This window comes from Macaca fascicularis, chromosome 7 (assembly GCF_037993035.2).
Source record: "Macaca fascicularis isolate 582-1 chromosome 7, T2T-MFA8v1.1".
In the NCBI taxonomy this organism is placed as follows: Eukaryota; Metazoa; Chordata; class Mammalia; order Primates; family Cercopithecidae; genus Macaca; species Macaca fascicularis.
In genome coordinates this window covers 103,135,163-103,152,337 of record NC_088381.1, presented here as the reverse complement: position 1 = coordinate 103,152,337, position 17,175 = coordinate 103,135,163, and positions in this window count along the sequence as shown.

Here is a 17,175-nt window from a genome sequence, read left to right as displayed (position 1 = left end):
GGCTGGGAGCCCAAGAGGCCTGGTGCCAGGCCCAGGAAGGCCTCCCCACCCCTCTGGGGCCTAGCCAGGGGAAGGAAGGAACGAAGACACACGGGATAGGATTTCCAGACCCGAGGCCAGCAATCCTCCTGGTTCCAATCATTGGATAGGCAAGCTGGTTTGTAGTTTTCCACAGGTGACAAAAGCCACAGGAAGGTTGTAAAATCCCTCCTGCACCAGTAGGCTTCAAGAGGCTACACTCTCTCTATAAGAATGTGAAATGTAAGATTCAATAAAATCTAATATGTGATAACATAATAATTTATGCACATCTTAAAATAACTGGAATAGTGGGCTGCGTGCGGTGGCTCACGCTTATAATCCCAGCACTTTGGGAGGTTGAGGCGGGCAGATCACGAGGTCAAGAGATGGAGACCATCCTGGCCAACATGGTGAAACCCCATCTCTACTAAAAAAAAAATACAAAACTTAGCTGGGCTTGGTGGCATGCGCCTGTAATCCCAGCTACTCAGGAGGCTGAGGCAAGAGAATTGCTTGAACCCGGGAGGCAGAGGTTGCAGTGAGCCGAGGTCACACCACTGCACGCCAGCCTGGCCAGTCTGGGCAACAAGAGCGAAACTCCGGCCAGGCGCAGTGGCTCACGTCTGTAATCCCAGCACTTTGGGAGGCCAAGGTGCGTGGATCACGAGGTCAGGAGATCGAGACCATCCTGGCTAACATGGTGAAACCCCGTCTCTACTAAAAATACAAAAAAAATTAGCTGGGTGTGGTGGCGGGCGCCTGTAGTCCCAGCTACTTGGGAGGCTGAGGCAGGAGAATGGCGTGAACCCGGAAGGTGGAGCTTGCAGTGAGCCGAGATCACGCAACTGCACTCCAGCCTGGGCAACAGAGCGAGACTCTGTCTCAAAAAAAAATTTAAAAAAAAAAGAGCGAAACTCCATCTCATGTTTAAAAACAAAACAAAACAAAACTGGAATAGTATTATTGGAGGGTTTGTAACACAAAGAAATGATGAATGTGTGAGGTGATGGATACCCCGTTTACCCTGATGTGGTTATTATACATCATTATGTCTGTATCAGAATATCTCATGTACCCCATAAATATATACGCCCACAACATTTTGTTTTAAAAGAATGTGAAAAGAAGGTAGAAGAGCCTGGGCTTTCTGTCGGGGCTCACTCACTTCAGGGCCCCCTGGCATGGCCCAAAGCTGTAGGGGGAGCTGGCAGCCCCAGAAGGGCTTCATTTCCTAGTCTCTCCTCCCCTTTCTCCTGGCCCCCTGGGCACCTCCACCTCTGCTCCTACCTCCCGAGCAAGGCTTGACTCACACACTCCTGAGGGGCAGCCTCTGGCCTCTCTCCATCTGTGCCACCCCCTCCTAGGACACTGGGGTGAGGAAGCCCCGGGAGGCAGGCTCTGGGTGCAGGTCAGAGGCCTCCCCGTCTGTGCCGGGGTCCAGCTGAGCCAGGACCGCTGAGCCCTTGAGGGCTCTGCAGGCCTCGGGATGGGAAGGGAAGGTGTGGGAGATGACCCTGAGCCCGGAGCGCCCCTCAGAGCTCCAAAGACTGTTTTGGCTCCTGGCAGTGTCAGAGCAGCTTGGTGCCATCGTGTGTGCTCCTCCAGGAGGAGAAGGCTCTAGCCAGGGCAGGACTTGCCCTAAAGGCCAGGGACCCCCATCGGGAAAAGCTGCCGTCTATGGGTGTCACGAGGAAATGAGCGCCCAGGAAGAACATGGTCACCCGGAAAGAAGCAGGACGTTGCCTCCCTGGCTGAACCACAAGCCTTGCGCAGGTGATGCAGGGCCTCGCCTGCTCTGCCTTGGCTGAAGAGGTACATTTATAAACTTTGGGCTGGCTTCTGCCTGCCTGACCACACTGCTTGGGTGACAATGTTCGCAGGAAATCACATTTTGGTAGTGACTGGTGAGGATGCTGCGGAAACCGGACAGCACTAAAGAGCCGTTCTGGAAGGGCTCTGCCAGACTCCGCTGCCACAGCGTAACTGCTGTCTTCTCAGCACTTCAAATGCATTGTGTCATTTATTCCTCATAGCACTTCTTTGAGACGGATCCTGTGGTTTATACCCCTTTTTTTCAGAAGAGAAAAACTGAGGCTGTAAATTACTCAGCTGTGGACTGAGAATTTAGTCAGGCTCTGACTGTGGGAGAGCTGGAAGTCCCAGCACTTGACTCTAGCGGCTGGAAGCCTGGGGATGCGAGTGCCCCTTTCTGTGCCTCTGTAGTCAGGGCTCTTGTCTCCTGAGTCTTCCTGAGGCCAGACTTGAAACAGAGCAAGTGCATGGCTGGAGCTTTGGTGCTAAGATGCAGCCACCTGGAGCTGTTGGCTATGACCTGTTCAGCAGGGTCCTCCCGACTCGCAGCGTTGCTGGATTGTCTGGTGTGCCAGTGTCTGGACAGGGCCTCATAGGACTATCTCTCTCTCTCCCGGGAAGCCCCTCCCTTCAAGGTAGGCCTGGACTGGGGTTTTTCAGAAATGAGAAATCAGCTGTGAGCACCTGCAGCCTCTCCTGCTTTAGAAGAAACAGCATAATACCCTGTTTTACAACGACCTTTTGTTTTTTTAAGTACACTTCACAGAGAAAGAAAAAAGAAAAACCCAGAAGGGATCTCCACGTAGTCTGTGGCAGGAAAGGGGCCTCTTACGGTTTTGTTGGTAGCTTTGAATCATTAGAGGCATCTGCTCATGACCTGCTGAAGGGCCCTCACAGAGTCCCTCCCAGGAAGGAGGCCTGGAAGCTGGTTTTTCACAAGAAACATCTTCATGCCCAATCTGCTTCTGTAAAGGCCAGACTGCCACCCTGCTGGATGCAGACAGGATGCAAAGTGGCCACAGATATCTCAGTGGCAGCTCAATAACTTGGAGGAGATACTCTGCAAGGGCCTAAATTCTTAGCCCCTGGGGAGACTTAGTCCGTCTTGGTCATCACCCTGTGCCCCAGAGCAGGGTCTGACTTACAGGAGGGGCTCAAAAATATTTGTTGATCAATAAGAAGTATTAAGAAAATGTCTCCTAAATTGACAGGAGATGGTGCAATAACATGGACCCTGTACAGTCTTCTTCCTTGGGTTCCCTCTTGAAGCACATGTTCTCAGGTGGCTGGGGACACAGAGGCAAAGAGAAGCAGGCGGCCTTCCCAGGTCCCCCTGCAGTGATGGGTCTCTACAGCCAATCCATTAGGATCACTAGGCCGTTTTTCAGAGGAGGTGATTTTGCCCCCTGCTGTGTCCATCCACAACTTAGGGCTTGACCACTGTCACTTACAAAATACCAGCACAGCCATCTTCACCGACACTGTTTTGCCTTCCCTCTTGATGAGGACTTGTATGAGTTCCTAGAAAAAGTGGCAGCCAGGCGGCTGGAGGCTGCCCAAGCAGCGTGGCCCCAGTTTTACCGAGTGGGGCAAACAGGTCTCTGAGGTAGTTATCAAGCAGACGGCTAGACGCCGCCAACATCCGCGCTGCTGCTCACGGCCTCTATCCCTGGAAAACCCCAGCTAGGCCCGGCACTCTGGGGCTGTTCGCTGGGGCTCTCCCCAGATCATCCCTCCTCTGCGGAGGGAACAGGTCTTTCCTGTTCTTCTTCTGCTTCTCCTTTTCTTCCTCATTCCAGTCCTCAGTGGAGGCTTAATCACCGCAGTGCACTTGGTAAAACCTAAACCACTATGTTAACTCTGAGGTTTACAGGTCACCCCCCCGCAGTAAGGCCAGAGCCTGATTTCTGTGGAAAGCACGCCCCTAATCCAAACGATCTTCTTGTGGTAACTGCTCGAAAGGGACGCCAGCAGCTTCACCAGAGTTTATGCCAGTCCACTTGCCATTTGGGACAGTGCATTTCCTTGGTCTAAATGCACATTTCCCTACATTCCCCTCGTATCTCTGGATGTGGGAGAGGTCTCTCAGTGACAAGGGGCTGTAGCAGGGCCTGGTGTAGCTGCCACAAGCCCTGGAAAGGGGAGCCCCAGGCTGAGGTTGCTGCTAAGAGTTAATTACTGTTAGACATTTGCATTTGTTATCCCCTGGTCTGGCTGTTGGAGTCTAGGATGATGTCAGCAAAGGCACAGATGACATAAGCCTAAGGCACAAGGTCACCTTCTGAAAACACATTTGACTCCTCAGCACACCAGTAACCTCCCACCAACCAAGAGAGCAGCACAGGTGGCTGAGCCCCAGATACACTTGACTGTGATCTTGTCACCTGCAGCTGCTGCCCACAGTGCTTCCCAAGCAGTGGCAAACGCCAGGCCTGACTAGGGTACACTCTCAAAAGACTTATGCCCAGAGCAGTGTCCTGGGAGACTTGGACTTGGTAGATCAGGGCTGAGGGCCTGGAACTTTATAGCCTGGAACTCCTGGGCTCAAGCAATTCTCCCACCTCAGCCTCCCAATTAGCTGGGGCTACAGGCATGTGCCACCGTGCCTGGCTAATATTTTAATTATTATTTTTTTTTTTGAGATGGAGTCTCGCTCTGTTGCCCAGGCTGGAGTGCAGTGGTGTGATCTCGGCTCACTGCAACCTCCGCCTTCCAGGTTCAAGCAATTCTCCTGCCTCAGTCTCCCAAGTAGCTGAGACTACAGGTATATACCACCACGCCTGACTACTTTTTTTTTTTTTGAGACAGAGTCTTGCTCTGTCACCAGGCTGGAGTGCAGTGGCGCTGTCTCAGTTCACTGCAACCTTTGCCTCCCGGGTTTAAGTGATTCTCCTGCCTCAGCCTCCCAAGCAGCTGGGATTACAGGTGTGTGCCACCATGCCTGGCTAATTTTTTGTATTTTAGTAGAGACTGGGTTTTACCACGTTTGCCAGGCTGGTCTCAATCTCCTGACCTCGTGATCCGCCCCCCTTGGCCTTCCAAAGTGCTGGGATTACAGGCGTGAGCCATTGCATCTGTCCATTTTTTGTATTCTTAGTAGAGATGGGGTTTCATTATGTTGGGCAGGCTGGTCTCGAACTACTGACCTTGTGACCTGCCCACTTCGGCCTCCCAGAGTGCTGGGATTACAGGCATGAACCACCTTGCCCAGCCAATATTTTAATTTTTTGTAGAAACAGGGTCTCCCTGTGTTGCCCAGGCTAGTCTCAAGCTCCTGGGCTCAAGTGATCCTCCCGCCTCGGCCTCTCAAAGTACTGGGATTACAGACATGAGCCACCACGCCCATCCAAATTGAGCAGATTGTGTGGAGAGTTCACCATCCCACATCGACTTTCCCTGTTATCAGTATCTTGCATTGGTGTGGCACATTTGTTACAATTCATGAACTAATACTGACACATTATTATTAAAGTCCATATTTTCTATTAAGGCTTACTTTTTCTATTGTACATTTCTACAGGGTTTGATAAAGGCAAATGTCATGCATCCACGATTACTGTACCAAACCCAAGTTTCACTGCCCTAAACTGGTTCTTCACCTATTCATCCTTCTCTACTTCCCATTTCTTCCCACCCCCACTCTGAACTCCCAGCAACCATTATCTTTTTTTTTTCCCGCCACCAAAAATGTTTTAAAACAATAAAATGATATTGACTCTGGGTGTGGTGGCTCACACTTGTAATCCCAGCACTTTGGGAGGCCAAGGCAGGGAGAACCGCTTGAGACCAGGAGCCTGAGACCAAGCTTGGGCAACATTGCAACACCCCATCTCTACAAAACACAAAAAATTAACCAGGCATGGTGGTGTGTGCCTAAGGTCTCAGCAACTTGGGAGGCGTAGGTGGGAGGATACATGACTCCAGGAGGTTGAGGCTGCAGTGACCTCTGATCACACCATTGCACTTCAGCCTGGGTGACAGAGTGAGACTCTGTCCCTAAAAAAACAAATAAAATGGCATCAAAAACATTTATGACACAATTGGGGGAAATCAAGACATAAGATTGTTTACAAAGTCTAAGATGTCAACAATGTAAACAAGGCTGGGGGGAAAAGCTCCTGGAACTACTAAGCATTTATAGGAAGGTTGCAAGATACAAAGGTAATATATAAAAGTTAATTGCTTTCCTATATACCAGCAACGAACAATTTGAATTTGAAACTAAAAACACGACACCATTTACATTAGCACTAACAAAGTAAAAGACTTAGGTATATATCAAAATATACACAGGATCTTTATGAGAAAACTACAAAATTCTGATGAAAGAAATCAAAGATCTAAATAAATGGAGAGATGTTCCATATTCATAGATAGGAAGACTCAATATTGTCAAGATGTTATTTCTTCCCAACTTGATCTATAGATTCAACAAATTCCAGTCAAAACTCAGCAAGTTGGCCCAGCGCGGTGACTCACGCCTGTAATCCCAGCACTGTGGGAGGCCGAGGTGCGCGGATCACGAGGTCAGGAGATCGAGACCACCCTGGCTAACACGGTGAAACCCCGTCTCTACTAAAAATACAAAAAATTAGCCGGGCGTGGTGGCGGGCGCCTGTAGTCCCAGCTACTCGGGAGGCTGAGGCAGGAGAATGGCGAGAACCCGGGAGGCGAAGCTTGCAGTGAGCCGAGATCACACCACTGCACTCCAGCCCGGACGACAGAGCGAGAGTCCATCTCAAAAAAAAAAAAACTCAGCAAGTTATTTTGTGGATATTGACAAACTCATTCTAAAGTTTATCTAGAAGTGCCAAAAAAAAAAAAAAAAAAAAAAAACCCAGAATAGCCAACATGATACTGAAAACACTCAAGAAGAACAAAGTCCCCCTGGAAGACTGACACTATCTGACTATCAATACTAAGCAACAATAATCAAGACAACATGGTATTGATGAAAGAATAGACAAATAGATTAATAGAACAGGATAAAGATCCCAGAAATAGACCCACAAACATATAATCAACTGAACTTTGACAAAGGAGCAATGGTAATTCAATGGAGAAAGAATAATATTTTTGATAAATAGTGCTGTAACAATTGGATAGCCACATGGTAAAACATGAATCTAGACACAGGCCTTACACTTTTCACAAAAATTAACTCAAAGTGGATTATAGACTTAATGTAAAGCATCACATTATGAAACTTTCAGATAATAATACGAGAAGAAATGTAGGTGACTTGGGTTTGGCAATGAGTTTTCAGATACAACATAAGCAGCACAATTCATGAAAGAAAAAAAATGATGAATTGAACTTTATTAAATTAAAAACTTGTGCTCTGTGAAAAAAAATTAAGAGAATGAAAAGATGAGCTATAGATTGGGATAAAATATTTGCAAAACACATATATGATAACTGGTATCCAAAATACATGAAGGATTCCTAAAATTCAACCATGAGAAAAAAACCCAATTTAAAAATTGGCAAAGGATCTGAACAGACACCTCACCAAAGAAGGTAAGCAGATGGAAAATAAGTATATGAAAAGATGCTCGTTGGCTGGGCGTGGTGGCTCATGCCTGTATCCCAGCACTTTGGGAGGCTGAGGCAGGCCGATCATGAGGTCAAGAGATCAAGACCATCCTGGCCAACATGATGAAACCCTGTCTCTACTAAAAATACAAAAATTAGCTGGGTGTGGTGGCACACGCCTATAATCCCCACTACTCGGGAGGCTGAGGCATGAGAATCACTTGAACCTGGGAGGTGGAGGTTGCAATAAACTGAGATCGTGCAACTGCACTCCAGCCTGGGTGACAGAGCCAGACTCCGTCTCAAAAATTAAAACAACACTGAGATGCCACTACATATCTATTAGAATGGCCAAAAAAAAATTTTATTTTTTATTTTTTGAGATGAAGTCTTGATCTATTGCCCAGGCTGGAGTGCAGTGGGGTGATCTCAGCTCACTGCAACCTCCGCCTCCCAGGTTCAAGTGATTCTCCTGCCTCAGCCTCCTGAGTAGCTGGGATTACAGGTGCGAGCCACTGCACCCAGCTAATTTTTGTATTTTTAGTAGAGACAGAGTTTCACCACGTTGGCTAGGCTGGTCTTGAACTCCTGACATCAGGTAATCTGCCTGCCTAGGCCTCCCAAAGTGCTAGGATTACAGGCACAAGCCACCTCATCAGCCCAAAAAAAAAAAAAAAAAGGTTTTTAAATAACAGTACCAAATACTACTAGCAAGGGTGCAGAACAGCAGTAACCGGTGGGAATGCAAAATGGTACAGCCACCTGGAAGACAGCTGAGCAGTTCTTACAAAGCTAAACACAGTATTAGTGTAAAATCCAGCTTATACCCACACAAAAACCTCACAAACAAATGTTTATAAAGCAGCTTTCTTCATAATTGCAAAAAAACAGGCCAGGGGAGGTGGTTCATGCCTGTAATCCCAGCACTTTGGGAGGCCAAGGCAGGTGGATCACTTCAGGCCAGGAGTTCGAGACTAGCCTGGCCAACGTAGTGAAACCCCGTCTCTACTGAAAATACAAACATTTTCAGGGCATGGTGGCGCATGCCTATAATTCCAGCTACTCAGGAGGCTGAGGCAGGAGAATTGCTTGAACCCAGGAGGTGGAAGTTGCAGTGAGCTGAGATTGCATCACTGCACTCCAGCCTGGGCGACAGAGTGAGACCTTGTCTCAAAACAAAACAGAATAATAATAACGATTGCCAAAAACCAGAAGCAAGCAAGATGTCCTTCAATAGATGAGTGGAAAACAAACTGTTGCACATCTATACCATGGAATATTATTCGGCACTAAAATAAAATGAGCTATCAAGCCACAAAAAGACATGGAAAAATCTTTCGTGAGTATTGCAGATGAAATAAGCCAATCTGAAAAGGTTACTTACCGTATGAATTCAACTATATAACTTTCTGGAAAAGCAAAAACTATAGAGACAGTAAAAAGATAATGGTTGGCCGGGCGCAGTGGCTCATGCCTATAATCCCAGCACTTTGGGAGGCGGAGGTGGGCGGATCAACTGAGGTTGGGAGTTCGAGACCAGCCTGACCAACATGGAGAAACCCCGTCTCTACTAAAAACACAAAATTAGCCGGACATGGTGGTGCATGCCTGTAATCCCAGCTACTCAGGAGGCTGAGGCAGGAGAATCTCTTGAACCTGGGAGGCGGAGGTTGCAGTGAGCAGAGATTGCGCCATTGCACTCCAGCCTGGGCAACAAAAACAAGACTGTATTAAAAAAAAAAAAGTTTGGCAGCAAAATGTTTTATTGAACTCAATTTCTCAATCAGTTTCCTTTTGCTGTATATCTGGGGTATTTTCAATTTCTTCATACATGTTTCTTATTTTAAATGTGGAAAATACAGAAGAATATAAGCGAAAAAATGCCCTTGCAATTTCACCAGAATAACCACTGTTGCCATTCGATTGTCTTCTAGAATTCTACGGTTTCCCTTCTACCAGTGGTTCTCCTTTCTTGGCAAATAGACTCATTTGAATATCTGATAAAAGCTATGGGCCTCTCCCAGGAAATTAGGACATGCACCAAATTTTGCATACAGCTTCAGAATTCTAGGGACATCTATAGCCCATCCCAGAAATGCCCCGCAACAAGAAGCTGGGAGACTGATCCATCAGCTCCAGGTGGCATTAATTACCCCAAAGTTTCAGGCTGTATTAGGCTTACACGGCCTGAGCAGGTTTTCCTGATTTCAGAGAAAGCCCTGAGGCAGGAAGCAGAGAACTGCATAAAGTACTTTCTGGGTGGGATGCTGTTGGCAGGAGTCAGGACTATCCACCAGGGTATGGCAGGAATGAGGAAGGCAGAGTACCAAAATGTCTGCTGCAGGGATCACACTGCATATTTTATCCTGTTTTTTTTTTAAACATAATATTACATTGTAAATGTTTTTCATATCATTAAATATTCTTCAAGACAGAGGTTTTAATGGCTGCATAATATTCCACAGTATTGAATGCAATGGAATTTATCATTGTATATAAAATTATATTATTGTACATAAAAATTACTCCGACACAATTCCTCATCTCTAATTACTTCTCTTAGACACATTCTTACAAATGGGATAACTTGGCCGGGTGCGGTGGCTCAAGCCTGTAATCCCAGCACTTTGGGAGGGCGAGACTGGCGGATCACGAGGTCAGGAGATTGAGACCATCCTGGCTAACACGGTGAAACCCCGTCTCTACTAAAAAAATACAAAAAACTAGCCGGGCGAGGTGGCGGGCGCCTGTAGTCCCAGCTACTCGGGAGGCTGAGGCAGGAGAATGGCCTAAACCCGGGAGGCGGAGCTTGCAGTGAGCCGAGATCCGGCCACTGCACTCCAGCCTGGGCGACAGAGCAAGACTTTGTCTCAAAAAAAAAAAAAAAAAAAAAAAAGCCAAATGGGATAACTTTTCTTTTTTTTTTTTTTTTGGTTCTTGATAAATATTTCCATATTGCCCTCCAGAAACATGTTTGTACTTCCACCAGCAAAAGGAGTAGCTAACTTTATTTATTTATTGTTTTTTTGAGGTGGAGTCTTGCTCTGTTGCCCAGGCTGAAGTGCAATGGTGCAATCTCAGCTCACTGCAACCTCTGCCTCCCGGGTTCAAGCAATTCTCTTGCCTCAGCCTCCTGAGTAGCTGGGACTACAGGCACATGCCACCACACCCGGCTAATTTTTGTATTTTTTAGTAGAGACGCAGGTTTCACCATATTGGCCAGGCTGATCTTAAACTCCTGATCTCATGATCTGCCTACCTCGGCCTCCAAAAGTGCTGGGATTACAAGTGTGAGCCACTGAGCACAGCCTGGAGTAGCTAACTTTTAATGTACTTCATCATTCCTTCATACAATAAATACTTATGAAACACTTGCCATATGCCAAGTATATTATGTGCTATCAATGTAAAAGTTTTAGTCATTTGATAGAAAATATGTTATCTTACAATTTTCATTTTAAAATTATTGAGTTGTTTTTTCAGGTTTAGACTAGAAAATTTTCATGACTTGTCTGTTGTTGGTATATTTTTCTATTTATGTGTCAATATTTTCTCACTATTTGAACTTTGCTTATGGGGTCTTGTTGTTAACAAAATTTTACATTTTTAGGTAGTGAAATATACAGTTGTTTTCCCTTCATGATTTTATCCATTGTTATTTTTAATTAATTAATTAATTATTGAGATAGAGTTTCACTGTTGTCACCCAGACTGGAGTGCAATGGTGTGATCTTGGCTCACTGCAACCTCTTCCTTCCAGGTTCAAATGATTCTCCTCCCTCAGTCTCTTGAGTAGCTGGGATTACAGGCGTCTGCCATAAGGCCTGGCTTATTTTTTGTATTTTTAGTAGAGACGGGGTTTCAAGGCTGGTCTCGAACTCCTGATCTTAGCTGATCTGCCCACATCAGCCTCCCAAAGTGCATTGTTGTTGTTTAGAAAGTGGATCACCATGTGGAGATCTGTTTTTCAACTAAACTATTTTATTTTCCTTCTCTTTTTCTTTCTTCTAGCTCTCTTTTAAAATATATATATTTTTAATTACTCTGCGAAGTCTCTTTTTTTTTTTTTTTTTTAGTGTTTTGACTAGAATGACTTTAAGTCTACACATTAGTTTGGAAAAGAACTGACTTTACAATTGTCAGCACTTCCATCTAGCAGCAGAAAGTCTTGCAGTCAAGGTTTTTACTTTCCTTCACATGGGTCAATATTTCCAGTTAGAACGATTCCGATTTATATTTTTGTTGCTATTGTGCCATACTTATATAATTTTCTAAACATTTATTCCTGGTATATAGGAAAGGTATTTACTTTTTAGACATTTTTGGGATGGTTGGGGAGGGGGCAGTCTGAGAAAAGTGATTATAGATTTCATCTAACTCCTGACAAAGATGCATCTTGAAGTCAGACTATTGTGTGTTCTAGTCCTGTCATTGACACGTTGTAGTTGTGTGATCCTGGCCAAATTACCTAACTTGGACTCAGTTTTAGTTTTTGTTTTTGTTTTTGTTTTCACTCACAACAGGGGAATAATAATAGTATAGGTCTATTATTCTTTATCCAAAAGGCATGGGGCCAGGTTCTTTTTTATCTGAGACAGAGTCTCACTCTGTGGCCCAGGCTGGAGTGCAGTGGTGCCATCTTGGCTCACTGCAACCTCTGCCTCCCAGGATCAAGCAATTCTTGTGCCTCAGCCTCCCAAGTACCTGGGACTACAGGCATGCGCCACCAAGCCTGATTTTTTTTGTATTTTTAATAGAGATGGGGTTTTGCTATGTTACCCAGGCTGGTCTCGAACTCCTGAGCTCAGGCAATCTGCCCACCTCAGCCTCCCAAAGAGAGAGGACTATAGGCGTGAGCCACCACGCCCGGCACAGATGCGTTTGGAATATAATGTATTTTGGATTTTAGAGAGGTAATATGATGTCTAAACCATATATTCCATAACTCTACCACTGGAGTCTGGGGCAGCACCCTATAATTAAGCACATTCATATTTCTGCAGAAATAAAGTGAGATATAAAAAGCCAGCTGAGTTTTAAGAACTTCCTGAATTTTGGAACTGCAGACAAGCAAATTATAGATGTTCAGCTTAAACCAGTTTAAAGGATATTGTATCTAAAACAGGGCCTGTCCCAATAAAGACTAATACTATATTAGGTCATTTTCTTGTTTTTTTATGTAAATAATCTAAATAGCAAATTTTAATTCTATCTCCATTCCAATACCTCTTAAATTTCATTTCTTATTGTATCAGCTGGATTTTCCAGAATGTAAAATAAATGGAGTTAGAAGCCATCTTGGAGCCATGTATGGTGGCTGTAATCCCACCTGTAATACCAACACTTTGGGAAGCTGAGGCAGGAGGATGGCTTGAGCCCAGGAGTTGGAGACCAGCCTGGGCAACATGGCGAGACCCTGTCTCTACAAAAATAAAACAGGCTTGGCATGGTGGCTCACGCCTGTAATCCCAAAACTTTGGGAGGTTGAGGCAGGTGGATCACGAGGTCAGGAGTTTGAGACCAGCCTGACCAACATGGTGAAACCCCGTCTCTATTAAAAATCCAAAAATTAGCTGGGCATGGTGGCACACACCTGTAATCCCAGCTACTCAGGAGGCTGAGACAAGAGAATTGCTTGAACCTGGGAGTGGAGGTTGCAGTAAGCCGAGATCGTGCCACTGCACTCCAACCTGGATGACAGGAGACTCCATCTCAAAAAATAAAAATAAATAAAAATAAAACAAAAAAATGTAAACTAATTCACCATTATGATGTTAATTTAGGGTTTTTTTTTTTTTTGAGACAGGTGTCTCATTCTGTCCCCCAGGCTGGAGTGCAGTGGTGTGACTACAGCTTATTATGGCCTTGACCTCCTGGGCTCAAGTGATCCTCTCACCTCGGCCTCCTGCGTAGCTAGACTACAGGTGTGTGCCCCTATGTGAAGATCGTTAATGTAATAATTTGGTTGTGGCACAAATCTGGATCTTGGATTTGGAGGCTAGTGAGGGAGCTGAGTGCCTGGTTTGTTGCTAACTTGTAACCTAAATGGTACAATAACAATACTGTTTATGAAAAATGAGGTATAAAGAGAAGGAAAGCCTCATGTCTACCCAAATAGCTTCACGTTCATGAATGTCTGGACATATCCCTCTGAGTGTCAGAATTATCATATTTCTCATATTTAAAAAAATCATATCTGTATTTTTTTTTTTTTTGAGTCTAGCTCTGTTGCCCAGGCTGAAGTGCAGTGGTGGGATCTCAGCTCACTGCAACCTCTGTCTCCCAGGTTCAAGCGATTTCCTGCCTCAGCCTCCCAAGTAGCTGGGACTACAGATGTGCACCACCACGCCCAGCTAATTTTTGTATTTTTTAGTAGAGACGAGGTTTTACTAAGTTGGCCAGGCTGGTCTTGAGCTTCTGACCTCAAGTGATCCACCCACCTTGGCCTCCCAAAGTGCCGGGATTACAGGCATAAGTCACCGTGCCTGGCTTCATATCTGTATTCTTATGTTTATTGATTGATTGATTGATTTTGAGATGGAGTCTCACTCTGTTGCCCAGGCTGGCGTGCAGTGGTGCGATCTCGGCTCACTGCAACCTTGGCCTCCCGGGTTCAAGTGATTCTCCTGCTGCAGCCTCCTGAGTAGCTGGAATTACAGGTGTGCGCCACCACATCTGGCTAATTTTTGTATTTTTGTAGATACAGGGTTTCGCCATGTTGGTCAGGTGAATGCCTGACCTCGAGTGATCCGCCTGCCTGGGCCTCCCAAAGTGCTGGGATTACAGGCGTGAGCCACCGTGCCTGGTCTGTATTCTTATATTTCTTACTAATCAAAATGTTCTTTGGGTAAAGATATTTAAATATTTCAGGCATTTTTCTTGGCATTTTGTATAACCTTTCTGCATTAACCCTTTGTTATCCATTCCAGGTAGTTTGCTTAAAAAACAAAACAAGAAACAGATTTACTGATTGCCTGATTGACACAGAGTTTCACTCTTGTTGCCCAGGCTGGAGTGCAATGGCATGATCTTGGCTCACCGCAACCTCCACCTCCTGGGTTCAAGCGATTCTCCTGACTCAGCCTCCCGAGTAGCTGGGATTACAGGCATGCACCACCATGCCCGGCTAATTTTTTTCATTTATAGTATAGATGGGGTTTCTCCATGTTGGTCAGGCTGCTCTTGAACTCCTGATCTCAGGTGATCTACCTGCCTCAGCCTCCCAAAGTGCTGGGATTACAGGCATGAGCCACCGTGCCAGCCAGAATTACAGTATTTATTGTCTACCCTTTTATTTTCATTTTTAGAGAAAGGGTCTTGCTTTGTCACCCAGCCTGGAGTACAGTGTTGTGATCATAGTTTACTGCAGGCTTGAACTCCTGGGCTCAAGTGACCCTCCCACCTCAGCCTCCCAAGTAACTAGGACTCCAGGTTTGTGTGCACCACCACACTTGACCTAATTTTAAGAATTTTTGTGTAGAGACAAAACCTTGCCACGCCAGTCTTGGGCTCCCAGTGTATTGGGGATTATAGGCATGAGCTACTGCACCCAGCCTAATGCTCACCTATTTAAATTGATCTTTTCTATTTCTTCTCATTCTTTCAATTAAGCATAACCAATATTTAAAACTATTCTATATTTAATCCTAATTCATCCAGATTTTGCCTTATAATGTAAAAATGTACTTTTCTAACAAATTACAGAATTTTAGTTTTTTACCTCTAAAAAGGAGCCTCTAACAGTAAAACTGAATTAGTTGCTAGTCTCATCCACTGATTCTAGGAGGGTGAAATCAGTCAAGGCTCTAAGGGTGTGTAAATTCAGCTTGTCTTTAGAGGGTTAGCCCTTTTACATAGACCCCACTTTCGAAACGATGGCAGCACTTTCATAGAGCCTAGTGGATTAGGATGGGTAATCCCAGAACCACCACCTGGAAGAACAAGGAAGAACCCTGCTTCCTTGTTAGGAAACTACTATTCCTGACAGTTCTGAAGAGGATGTGGTTGGTGAAGTTTCCTGCTTCTACTGGTCATATATTTACGTGGCCTCCCCTTGTGTGGGCCTGAAGGCTGCAGAAACAAGGGCAACTCTGACTTCTGCAGAGCTGGCATGAGACTCTGCAGCCACACTCACCTGCATGAGGTCAACAGCACCAGACTTGCTCTGTGCAAAAGAGGACACAAAATATATTACCCTTAGACTTTCCAAGATTTTTAAATCATCTCTAATTAGTGGTTCAGGTCACCAGTCTGGGGACTTTAAAGAAAACACAGGTTACAGCTGGGTGCGGTGGCTTATACCTGTAATCCCAGCACTTTGGGAGGCCGAGGCAGGTGGATCACGAGGTCAGGAGTTCGAGACCAGCCTGGCCAACATGGTGAAACCCCGTCTCTACTAGAAATACAAAACAACAACAACAACAAAATTAGCTGGGCACGGTGTCAGGTGCCTGTAATCCCAGCTGCTCAGGAGGCAGAGGCAGTAGAGTCACTTGAACCCAGGAGGTGGAAGCTGCAGTGAGCCCAGATCGCGCCACCGCACTCCAGCCTGGGTGATAGAGCGAGACTGTGTCTCCAAAAAAAAAAAAAAGTTACCATGAATATACAGTTTGTTCTTTTTTCCTGAACATTGTGATGCTGGGTCTCTAAACTTTAATATAAAACATTTCTTAATGTTATCTTCAAGTACTTATTAAGGAGGCACAGAAACTACACACATTCTAAAAAACAAACAAACAAACAAAAAAACTACACACATTTCTATGACTTTTCTAGCCCTGTTTCCTGAAGGTAACTACAATTTCTGCTCTTGAAAATACTGGTTCTTGCTGAGTCTAAATGCTTTTCTCAAAACTACTAAAGATCATACTAATCCTTTCATTATAATTAAAGTATTCAATAGGACTTGGAGTCCACATTCAGTAATCCCTTATTTGAATGAGAAATTGTAAAATAAAGGCCTTGCCTCACATGCCAACTTACAGTCAGAGCAGCTTTCTTTCTGGAGACAGGGTCTTACTGTCACCCAAGCTTAAGTGCAGTGGCACAATCATAGCTCACTGCAGCTTCGAACTCCTGGGCTCAAGTGATCCTCCTGCCTCAGCCTCCTGAGTAGCTGGGACTACAGGTGCAGGCTACCATGCCCAGCTAACTAAACATTTTCTGTAGAGACAAGGTCTTACTATGTTGTCCAGGCTCATCACAAACTCCTGGCCTCAAGCAATCCTCCCACTTCAGCCTCCCAAAGTGCTGGGATTGTAGGTGTGAGCCACAGTGCCTGTCCAGAGTAGGTTTCAAAACCAAAGTTGTAGTTTCTTATTTAATTATACCATACAGCTACAGTTTACATTTGTTTTTTTTTGTTTTTTTTGTTTTGAGATGGGGGTTTCTCTGTCACCCAGGCTGGAGTACAGTGGCACAATCTCTGCTTACTGCAACCTCTATCCCCCAAACTCAAGCGATTCTCCCTCCTCAGTGTCCTAAGTAGCTGGGACCACAGATGTGCACGCTGTTTTTATATTTTTGGTAGAGACAGGGTTTCACCATGTTGCCCAGGCTGGTCTTGAACTCCTGAGCTCAAGTGATCTGCCCGCCTAGGCCTCCCAAAGTGTTGGGGTTACAGGTGTGAGCCAGCACGCCTGATGCTGGCTATGAAATTTCTTAAGCCAAGTAAACTTGTACCGGTGTCAGTAAAATGACTAAAGCTACAGTGTGAAGATCGTGAATATTTGCATATACCAAAGGCTTACTACTTAAAATTGGAGGTAAACCACAATGAGACATCACCTCACTCGTTAGAGTGACTAT